The sequence below is a fragment of the Moschus berezovskii genome, chromosome 7 (assembly GCF_049115385.1).
Source record: "Moschus berezovskii isolate FMDL1 chromosome 7, NW_MosBer_1.0, whole genome shotgun sequence".
Taxonomy (NCBI): Eukaryota; Metazoa; Chordata; class Mammalia; order Artiodactyla; family Moschidae; genus Moschus; species Moschus berezovskii.
Genome location: NC_142466.1, coordinates 53,772,981 through 53,785,562, shown reverse-complemented (window position 1 = coordinate 53,785,562; position 12,582 = coordinate 53,772,981).

Genomic DNA, 12,582 nt, shown 5'->3' with positions numbered 1-12,582 from the left:
TATTATTCCCTTTTAACAGAGAGGTTATATCTCTTGCTCTAGGACACACAAATATCACATAACAGTATTGAGAAATAATCCCAGGTCAGTGTGGCTGGCTAGTCTGTTAACTCTTGACCCTCCTTCTAAGTATGTCCCTCTTCTGTTCTTAAAAACATGTGTCATCAGGATGTGCATCAAACACTGTTTTAGCCTCTGGAGACTTGGAGCTGAAAGAGAAACTTACTAAGTTATCTACTTCCAATGGCTCTTTGCCTCTCTTCTCTGCTATAATGACTTATACTCCCTTGGCTAAGCCAATCTATGCTAGCAGTAATCTCATTCAAGAAAGCAAATCAGAACTCAAAAGAGTTGAACAGCATAATGATTCGGAACCATGTTGAATCTGTGTTCATTTTTTAAGTAAATGTTTACAACCTTCACAATTTTATTACTTTATCTTTAATTACTGCTGTATTATTACCCATTATTCTATCACAATTCTGGGTTGAGAATCCTGATTGAGTTCAACCAATAATCAAGGAAAGTAAAGCCCCAGTGAAGATAAGTGATTTGCCCAGGTCACACCACTCCAGGCCTTGGTTCCTACCACTACACCACAATATCCCACTATCAGTCCTGGGCAAGGACAAAGTCTTGTTCCTAATTCTTCCTGACTCCCCTCTCTATGCCTTCTCTTCACCATCTTGCTGTCTTTTCATTGTTAAGTCTGTATCTTTTATGGACAAAGACTGTCTTTCTCCCCACCCAACTCCCACACCCGTGCCTCTCTTAACTGGCTATCTCAGAAAAACAGAATTCAGCCCACACTCAGAGGAAGATGGCTAGGCACCACACTAGCTGTGCCACAGGGCAATGGTTCTCAAATAGTTCGATCTCAGGCTGCTTTACACTCTTCAAAATTACTGAGGACCCCACAAAGCTCCAAAGCAAACAAACAAGCAATAGCATTGTTTTATATTTGCAAACCTCTTTTATGTCTGGCTTAAGAGAAGACAACGGGATTCTCAAATTTGCTTCTGCGTTCGATTCATTGTGATGCCACCTATCATGTAGCCTCTGGAAAACTCCACCATAAAATCATGAGAGTAAAAGGGGCAGATACTTTCTTAATAATACTATGAAAATAGTTCTGATTTCACAGACCCACTGAAATAGTCTCCAGGACCCCCAGATGTCCCAGGATCATATATTGAAAAATCAATGCATGGAGCAATGAATTGGAGTTACAGGAGCTCCAACCCTGGTGAGCACTTAATAGCTACATGACCTAAATTCATGCAGAAGAAACAGCCTGGCACATACACTATATTAAGAAGTTTTTAAAGCCTTCCCAAAAGATATTTGTGTAAGAAGGGAGCATGCCTAGGGATAGTACCTGAATACAGAGAATGACTCTAATGATGGGATATCAGGCAGGCAAGGAAACAGAAAGTGAAACGTGAAAACTGGTGGCAGTGGTATGGATCATCACTTCCAGATGTCGTTAGGTTCACATAACACATGTGCCTCCTTTCTGGAAAGATTCTAGCTATAGCTGCATGTGTTCTACTTAGTCCGGCGATATGTGGGTCTTTCAATCCACACTGACTCATCTGAACCCACCTCTGCCTACAGCATAGAATAGGAAATCTTCTGACATTTGCTCTGCAGAAATGAGTCCCTTGACTGAATGATCCATCTAAGCCTGTTTGTCATTGGGCCTCCCTTTCTCTTCAGCCTGATGGACATCACCTGGGGAGCCCTTCTCCTCCCACCATCCCCCTGCCATAGGCATGGATGGGGTCTGGGATGCATTTCAATCTATTTTCTCACTAGATAAGGAGCAGGAACTCTTAACTTTACTGAGACTTTTGGGAATTATTTTTGCGGGTGTTATAAATATTAGAGTGTGGTCTGCATTCCGAATTATGAAAATTATTTTTGGTGGCCTGGTGCACTCTGCTATTCCTACTCATTTTTCACAGCCACAAAGGACCAAAAATGAGCTGTAAAATCATATTCCTACCACTGAGGAAGCAGGGTTTTGAGGACCTTCTGACTAATTTTAATTGAAACACACTGTCCAACACTCCCTTTCCCCTACAAGAAAAACACAAAGACCTGAGGAAGGATCGTGAGGCCCTTGCAGCCCTATCTCGCCCATCCTTTGAATTTCAATTGGAATTTAGTTGGAAACCCATGACTAAAATATTTAAGAAGAAAAACAGGCGTTGGCGGTGGGGAATACAAATGCCATTACCTTCTGCCCTCAACTAGGCACTGTCAGATGGGAATTGTGGTTGGCAGGCAAGTACACGCTCCATCTAAAGGGGACTGCTATCCATCACACCAAAGAGTGGGCCCCACGGTGCCAAAAGTTTTCTCTCAAATCTCTCTTTCCAAGAGATTCTAGAAATCTGGGCCTTTTTTTTTTTTTCATATGTGAAATCTTCCCACGCAAGGGTTTATATGTTTTTGAATAATGTGTTTTTTTCCAGTTTTATTGAGATATAATTGACATACAGCATTGTGTAAGCCTAAGGTATACGGCATAATGATTTGACTTACATACATTATGAAATGATTATCACAATAAGTTTAGTGAACACCATCATCTCATATAGATACAAAATTAAAGAAACAGAGAGACACTTTTTTTCTTGTGAAAAAAGCTCGGGATTTGACTCACCAACTTTCATATATAACATATGACAGTATTAATTATTATATTTATCATGTTGTACATTACATTCCTAGTACTTTTTTATAACCAGAAGCTTGTACCTTTTGACTGACTACCTTCATCCCAATTACCCTTTCCCTCTTTCACCCCCTGCCTCTAGTAACCACATATCTGACATGTTTTTCTATGAGTTTCTTTCTTTGTTTTTGAAGTACGATTACAACGCAATGTTAGTTCCTAGTACACAACATAGTATTCAGTATTTCTATATATTTCAAAACGATCACCACAGTAAATGCAGTTACCATCTGTCGCCGTACAAAGACACTACATAATTATTAATGATATTCCCCACCCTGTATATTTCATCCCCAAGACACATTTACTTTGCAACTGGAAGTATATGCTTTTTTAAAAATTTATTTATTGACTTTAATTGGAGGGTAATTACAATACTGTGATGTTTGGCCATACATCAGTAAGTTTGTACATTTTGGTGGTGGTGATTTAGTCTTCACCTATTTCTCTAGTACTTAAACATTTATAAGTTTCTGAGTAATGCACTTTTTGTATTTTTCAATAAAAATTCAACAAATTTTTTTTCAAAATCAATTTCAACAAAAACGTCTGTGGGTTGCCAGTTTGTCCTATAGCCCCAAATGTCATTTCTCATGATGGAAGACTATTTCTCCCAACCCAAAACACTGTGGCTCCTGCCTAACATTGCCTAGGGCTCAGTTTTGTTTTTGTCTTCTACTGTGATGAAAATTTGCACTTTACACTGTCACAGAACACGTAGCAATGGAACTGATGTTTCACAATTTCAGGAGCCGATCTGGTGTACTTTTGACAGATCTGACATGTTTACACAAGACTATTCTTCTTCTGGAAAGTTACCGAGATCACCAAGTAATTATGGCCCTGGGGTTCTCTCTTAACTTCAATGACCATTGTTGCCTCCCTTTGGTCCCCCAGGGTGCATTTCTGCCCAGCATGGTCAATGTTTTTCTTGATAACCGTGGCACAGATGAGTTAAAGTAGAGATATCAATCATCAGTCAATCAATCCTAAATCATTGGGGATAACTGAAAGGAAAAGCAGAGCAATAAACAGAGAAACAGAGAGAAAAACACTGTAAGAACACTTCAGTTTACCAAGTACAATTCTCTGTTCTCTTCTTTCATAGGGAAAAAAAAGACCTTCATTCCTGTTTAACGCTGTTATTATTTATGTGGCCATAAATGATACACAGTACTGTCTCATAGATTTTAATTTTTCATAAATGATATATTACTGTATTTATCCTATAATCTTTTGTATTTAATATTATGTTTTTGAAATCTTTTTTATTATATATTGACCTAATTCAGGTCCTCTCTCTTTTCTTCTTGGTAATTCTGACTAGAGGACTGTCAATTTTGTTTACCGTTTCAAAGAACTAGCTCTTGGTTTTATTAATTTTTTCTATTGTTTTCTTAATCTCTATTTGTTTCCTTTCTGATCTTTATTATCTCCTTTCTTCTGCTGACTTTAGGTTTCGTCTTTTCTTTTTTCAAATTCTTTTAGGTGTTATAAGTTAGGTTTTTTATTTGAGATTTTTATTGTTTATTGAGGAAGGCCTGTATCACTGTGAACTTCTATCTAAGAATTACTCTTGTGGCATCCCATAGATTTTGTTATGGATCTAGTTCATTCCTCTTCATTGCTATATAGTTTTCTATCATTTATATCACAGTTTAATTTAGCCATTCTCCTTAATAAACATTTAGGATTTTCTTTTTTTTATTCCCACTACTATGAGTGATATTGTACACCTTCAACGATAAGTCTTTCTAGAAAGAGAATTGCTGAGTTGTAGCCAATACACTTTCCTCTGTTTCAGATTTTGTCAAATTGCCTTTCAAAGTAGTTGCAACAATTGACAGTTCCCAAATGTGTATGGGAGGCTCTTCTAATAGGATCTTGTTTTTAACTGTGTGGTCCTGAAGACTGTTAAGATCTGGTTAGTACATGAACACAGTGAAAAATGTGCCCTTTTAGAAATGTGGAATATCTCTGAATACTGTTCTGTGCTGTGCTTAGTTGCTCAGTCGTGTCTGACTCTTTGCGACCCCATGGACTGTAGCCCACCAGGCTTCTCTGTCCATGAGGATTCTCCAGGCAAGAATACTGGAGTGGGTTGACATGACCTTCTCCAGAGGATCTTCCCAATCCAGGGATCAAACCCAGGTCTCCTGCATTGCAGGCGGATTCTTTGCCATCTGAGCCACCAGGGAAGCCCAAGAATATTGGAGTGGGTAGCCTATCTACTCTGTAGTAATATTCAAGATAGATTGTTAAGTACAAAAAGCAAGAAGGGAAAGAAGTATGTATGGTATACTATAATTTATCTAAGAATTAGAAGGATATAAGTAGATATATACACATTGCTTATACTTTTTAATGGAATGATAAAACAATTTTTAATATTAACTACAGATAGAAGAAGAAATTGGTAGAGGGAACAGGAAAAAGGCTAGACTTCTCTGAATATAGCTTTGTTTTATAGATTTAATTTTGGGACTATTTACTATCTTGCATAGTTATAACAAAGTTAATATAGTACAAAAACAACCCTAAAAGTCAGAAGTAGAGTAAAGCAAATGAATCTAAGTATGTGTATAATTGATGGCAGAACCACTCAGAGATGAACTCATCTAAATCACTTTATGATACAGAACTAAAAAAAAAAAAACCCTTATGTTAGTAATTAAATTATTGGTTGTGGTATCAGTATTGTTAGTTTTAGACTGGAAGAGGGTGAGAATAGAGCAATTGAGCAATTATATTGTATCATTAGAAATCATACTTTTTAACATGCTGCTGCTGCTGCTGCTAAGTCGCTTCAGTCATATCCGACTCTGTGCGACCCCATAGACGGCAGCCCACGAGGCTCCACCATCCCTGGGATTCTCCAGGCAAGAACACTGGAGTGGGTTGCCATTTCCTTCTCCAATTTTTAACATGAGAGAAAGATATACACATATACATATTTTTCACCATATTTCCACTGATGCACCTCCTGAATTTGGGTAACACTTTGAGCCTGTGTTGAATGGGAGGCAGAGGAGACCATGTCTAAAGGGGTTTGACACCTTCAAGATGAAAGATACTATGAAATGTCCATTTCTATAATTTCTATATGTTGGACAATACCCAGACCATTATAAAATATAAATTATAATTCATATATATTCTTCATATAAAAATATATGTCCTTTTATAAAATATATGTAAAAATATATATACTCTTTATATAAAAATGGAAGCTCAGAGAACATCTCCAGAAACTGTTACCATGCCGAGGTTTGTGACTTTTCTACAAGGAGGGGATTTCTGATATATTGTGAACATAGCATTAAAAGGATGAAACAATTTCTTAAAAGAAGGACTAAAAAAAGCAGAACAGCTCCCCTGCTTCTCATGGTGTCTCAATCTTTTCCATATTTAGTGAGTAAGAGTCAAAAATATCAAAACTCCTGGGAAATTCTCAGTAAAAGAATTTATTTTTGCTCAGCATAATTTAGTTCCATTTGTGGCTTTATCATGCAAGGCTCAGGATCCCTTATACTTGAGAGAGAGATTGGAAACAGGATGATCCATGATTGTCAATCAGCAGTCCAAAGATTCCTTTTCATTTGGTCATTTTCTAACACAGTTTATGATATCAACAAAATGGGATCAAAAAGAATATGAGTGTGGTCTTAAATAACAAACAATCCCTAAATGAAGAACACTAGGCTGTGATTTCGTTAATGATAAAAGAGATCTTACATCATCTATAAGACCACATAGTGAAGGAAGCAAATTTATGATAAACAATGCCATGCAATGAGCAGGACATTAATTTTATTTATTTTTTATTTTTTTATTTTTTTTATTTCTAAAAAAGAATTTTATTAAAAAAGCACAAATGCAAAGAAATGAACAGAGGAAAATTTATGCGTCGAACCTGGACTGGTCACTTATGATAATATACATGCTACAATTCCATTCTCTCCAATCATTCCACCTTCACCCTCTCCCACAGAGTCCCAAAGACTGTTCTAAATGCCTATGTCTCTTTTGCAGTCTCTTATACAGGGTTTAGGTTACCATTTTTCTAAATTCCATATATATGCGTTAATATACGGTATTGATGTTCTTCTTTCTGGCTTACTTCACTCTGTATAATTGGCTCCAATTTCATCCACCTCATTAAAACTGATTCAAATGCATTCTTTTTGATGGCTGAGAAATACTCCATTGTGTATATGTACCAAAGCTTTCTTATCCATTCATCTGCAGATGGACATCTAGGTTGCTTCCATGTCCTGGCTATTATAAACAGTGCTGCAATGAACATTGGAGTACATGTGTCTCTTTCAATTCTGGTTTCCTCGGTGTGTATGCCCAGGAGTGCGATCGCTGGATCATATGGCAGTTCTATTTCCAGTTTTCTGAGGAATCTCCACACTGTTCTCCATAGTGGCTGTACTAGTTTGCATTCCCACCAACAGTGTAAGAGGGTTCCCTTCTCTCCACACCCTCTCCAGCACTTATTGCATGTAGACTTTTGGATAGCAGCCATTCTGACTGGTGTGAAATGGTATCTCATTGTGGTTTTGATTTGCATTTCTCTGATGATGAGGGATGTTGAGCATTTTTTCATGTGTTTATTAGCCATCTTTATGTCTTCTTTGGAGAAATGTCTGTTTAGTTCTTTGGCCCATTTTTTGATTGGGTCACTTAGTTTTCTGGAATTAAGCTGCAGGAGCTGCTTGTATAATTTGGAGATTAATCCTTTATCAGTTGCTTCATTTGCTATTATTGTCTCCCATTCTGAAGGTTGTCTTCTCACCTTGCTTAGAGTTTCCTTTGCTGTGCAGAAGCTTTTGATTTTAATTAGGTCCCATTTGTTTATTTTTGCTTTTATTTCCAATATTCTGGGAGGTGGGTCTTGGAGGATCCTGCTGTGATTTATGTCGGAGAGTGTTTTGCCTACGTTCTCCTCTAGGAGTTTTATAGTTTCTGGTCTTACATTTAGATCTTTAATCCATTTTGAGTTTATTTTGGTGTATGGTGTTAGGAAGTGTTCTAGTTTCATTCTTTTACAAGTGGCTGACCAGTTTTCCCAGCACCACTTGTTAAAGAGACTGTCTTTTCTCCATTTTATATTCTTGCCTCCTTTGTCAAAGATAAGGTGTCCATAGGAGCGTGGGTTTATCTCTGGGCTTTCTATTTTGTTCCATTGATCTATATTTCTGTCTTTATGCCAGTACCATACTGTCTTGATGACTGTGGCTTTGTAATAGAGCCTGAAGTCCGGCAGGTTAATTCCCCCAGTTCCATTCTTCTTCCTCAAGATTGCTTTGGCTATTCGAGGTTTTTTGTATTTCCATACAAATTGTGAGATTATTTGTTCTAGTTCTGTGAAAAATATTGTTGGTAGCTTGATAGGGATTGCATTGAATGTATAAATTACTTTGGGTAGTATACTCATTTTTACAATATTTATTCTTCCAATCCACGAACACGGTATATTTCTCCATCTATTCATGTCCTCTTTGATTACTTTCACTAGTGTTTTATAGTTTTCTATGTACAAGTCTTTTGTTTCCTTAGGTAGATATATTCCTAAGTATTTAATTGTTTTCATTGCAACAGTGAATGGAATAGTTTCCTTAATTTCTCTTTCTATTTTCTCATTATTAGTGTATAGGAATGCAAGGGATTTCTGTGTGTTGATTTTATATCCTGCAACTTTGCTGTAATCATTGATTAGCTCTAGTAGTTTTCTGGTAGAGTCTTTAGGGTTTTCTGTGTAGAGGATCATGTCATCAGCGAACAGTGAAAGCTTTACTTCTTCTTTTCCAATTTGTATTCCTTTTATGTCTTTTTCTGCTCTGATTGCTGTGGCCAAAACTTCCAGAACTATGTTGAATAGTAGTGGTGAGAGTGGGCACCCTTGTCTTGTTCCTGACTTTAGGGGAAATGCTTTCAGTTTTTCACCATTGAGGATAATGTTTGCTGTGGGTTTGTCATATATAGCTTTTATTATGTGGAGGTATGTCCCTTCAATTCCCACTTTCTGGAGAGTTTTTATCAAAAATGGATGTTGAATTTTGTCGAAGGCTTTCTCTGCATCTATTGAGATAATCATATGATTTTTATTTTTCAGTTTGTTAATGTGGTGTATTACGTTGATTGATTTGCGTATATTGAAGAATCCTTGCATTCCTGGGATAAAGCCCACTTGGTCATGATGTATGATCTTCTTAATGTGTTGTTGGATTCTGATTGCTAGAATTTTGTTAAGGATTTTTGCATCTATGTTCACCAATGATATTGGCCTATAGTTTTCTTTTTTTGTGGGGTCTTTACCAGGTTTTGGGATTAGGGTGATGGTGGCCTCATAGAATGAGTTTGGAAGTTTCCCTTCCTCAGCTATTTTCTGGAAGAGTTTGAGTAGAATAGGTGTTAGCTCTTCTCTAAATTTTTGGTAGAATTCAGCTGTGAAGCCGTCTGGACCTGGGCTTTTGTTTGCTGGGAGATTTTTGATTACAGTTTCAATTTCCGTGCTTGTGATGGGTTTGTTCAGATTTTCTATTTCTTCCTGGTTCAGTTTTGGAAAGTTGTACTTTTCTAGGAATTTGTCCATTTCTTCCAGGTTATTCATTTTATTGCCATATAATTGCTGATAGTATTCTCTAATAATCCTTTGTATTTCTGTGTTGTCAGTTGTGATCTCTCCATTTTCATTTCTAATTTTATTGATTTGGTTCTTCTCCCTTTGTTTCTTGATGAGTCTGGCTAGTGGTTTGTCAATTTTATTCACCTTCTCAAAGAACCAGCTTTTGGCTTTGTTGATTTTTGCTATGGTCTCTTTTGTTTCTTTTGCATTTATCTCTGCCCTAATTTTTATAATTTCTTTCCTTCTACGGACCCTGAGGTTCTTCATTTCTTCCTTTTCTAGTTGCTTTAGATGTAGAGTTAGGTTATTTAGTTGACTTTTTTCTTGTTTCTTGAGGTATGCCTGTATTGTTATGAACTTCCCCCTTAGCACTGCTTTTACAGTGTCCCAGAGGTTTTGGGTTGTTGTGTTTTCATTTTCATTCATTTCTATGCATATTTTGATGTCTCTTTTGATTTCTTCTATGATTAGTTCATTATTCAGCAGCGTGTTGTTCAGTCTCCATATGTTGGCACTTTTAACAATTATTCTCCTGTAATTGAGATCTAATCTTACTGCATTGTGGTCAGAAAAGATGCTTGGAATGATTTCAATTTTTTTGAATTTACCAAGGCTAGATTTATGTCCCAGGATGTGATCTATCCTGGAAAAGGTTCCGTGTGCGCTTGAGGAAAAGGTGAAATTCATTGTTTTGGGATGAAATGTCCTATAGATATCTATTAGGTCTAACTCTTCTATTATATCATTTAAAGATTGTGTTTCCTTGTTAATTTTCTGTTTAGTTGATCTATCCATAGATGTAAGTGGGGTGTTAAAATCTCCCACTATTATTGTGTTATTGTTAATTTCCCCTTTCATACTTGTTAGTAATTGTCTTACATATTGCGGTGCTCCTATGTTAGGTGCATAAATATTTATAATTGTTATATCTTCTTCTTGGATTGATCCTTTGATCATTATGTAGTTTCCTTCTTTGTCTCGTTTCACAGCCTTTGTTTTAAAGTCTATTTTATCTGATATGAGTATTGCTACTCCTGCTTTCTTTTGGTCTCTATTTGCATGGACTATCTTTTTCCAGCCCTTCACTTTCAGTCTGTATGCGTCCCTCGTTTTGAGGTGGGTCTCTTGTAGACAACATATATGGGGGTTTTGTTTTTGTATCCATTCAGCCAGCCTTTGTCTTTTGGTTGGGGCATTCAACCCATTTACATTTAAGGTAATTATTGAAAAGTAGGATCCCGTAGCCATTTTCTTTATTGCTTTGGGTTCAAGTTTATACACTCTTTCTGTGATTCCTGTCTATAGAAGATCCTTTAGCATTTGTTGGAGAGCTGGTTTGGTGATGCTGAATTCCCTCAGCTTTTGCTTGTCTGTAAAGCTTTTGATTTCTCCTTCATATTTGAATGAGATCCTTGCTGGGTATAGTAATCTGGGCTGTAGGTTATTTTCTTTCATCACTTTAAGTATATCTTGCCACTCCCTTCTGGCCTGAAGAGTCTCTGTTGAAAGATCAGCTGTTATCCTTATGGGAATCCCCTTGAGTGTTATTTGCTGCTTTTCCCTTGCTGCTTTTAATATTTGTTCTTTGTGTTTGATCTTTGTTAATTTGATTAATATGTGTCTTGGAGTATTTCGCCTTGGGTTTATCCTGTTGGGGACTCTCTGGATTTCTTGGACTTGGGTGATTATTTCTTTCCCTATTTTAGGGAAGTTTTCAACTATTATCTCCTCAAGTATTCTCTCATGGTCTTTCTTTTTGTCTTCTTCTTCTGGTACTCCTATGATTCGAATGTTGGAGCATTTAACATTGTCCCAGAGGTCTCTAATATTGTCCTCATTTCTTTTAATTCGTTTTTCTTTTTTCCTCTCTGTTTCATTTATTTCTACAATTCTATCTTCTAGTTCGCTTATCCTGTCTTCTGCCTCTGTTATTCTACTGTTTGTTCCCTCCAGAGTGTTTCTGATCTCATCTATTGCATTATTCATTGTATATTGACTTTTTTTTATTTCCTCTAAGTCCTTATTAAATCTTTCTTCCATCTTCTCAATCCTTTTCTCCAGGTTATTTATCTGTAACTCCATTTTACTTTCAAGATTTTGAATCATTTTCACCATCAAAATTCGAAATTCTTTATCAGGTAGATTCCCTATATCTTCTTCTTTTGTTTGTGTTGGTGGGCAATTATCTTGTTCCTTTACTTGCTGGGTATTTCTCTGCCTCTTCATCTTGCTTATATTGCTTTGCTTGGGGTGTCCTTTCCCTCTTCTTGCAGTTTGTGGAGTTCTCTTTATTATGTAGTTTCTTCGCTGTGTGTGGGGTTGGACAGGTGACTTGTCCGGGTTCCCTGGTTAGGGAAGCATGTGTCAGTGTTCTGGTGGGTGGAGCTGGATTTCTTCTCTTTCTTTTAGAAGACAATGGGCTACTTTTCTGGGAGCCTGATGTCCTCTGCCAGTATTCAGAAGTTGTTTTGTGGACTTTACTCCACGTTCAAATGTTCTTCTGATGAATTTGTGGGGAAGAAAGTGGTCTCGCCGTCTTGTTCCTTCCTCCCCAGAACACTGGATTCTTATATTCCACTTGGTCGTGGAGTATCTCTTCCCAGCTGCTCCAGCAAGGCGCAGCCGCTGCAGCTTACCTTGGACGAGGGGTATCTCCTCAAGGCCGCCCCCCCCTGCCTTGAACGTGGATCAGCTCCTCCCGGCCCTCCGGTGCCCAAGCAGCCACCGCCTCCTGGACGTGGCACAGCTCCTCCCGGCCACCGCCCTAACTCTGGGCGCGGGGCAGCTCCTCTCAGCCACGATTCCGCACACGGTCGGTTGCGCCGGGAGCCGGGCGTCTCTCGCGTCTGCGCCGCCGGGAGCCGGGCGTCTCTCGCGTCTGCGCCGCCGGGAGCCGGGCGTCTCTCGCGTCTGCGCCGCCGGGAGCCGGGCGTCTCTCGCGTCTGCGCCGCCGGGAGCCGGGCGTCTCTCGCGTCTGCGCCGCCGGGAGCCGGGCGTCTCTCGCGTCTGCGCCGCCGGGAGCCGGGCGTCTCTCGCGTCTGCGCCGCCGGGAGCCGGGCGTCTCTCGCGTCTGCGCCGCCGGGAGCCGGGCGTCTCTCGCGTCTGCGCCGCCGGGAGCCGGGCGTCTCTCGCGTCTGCGCCGCCGGGAGCCGGGCGTCTCTCGCGTCTGCGCCGCCGGGAGCCGGGCGTCTCTCGCGTCTGCCAG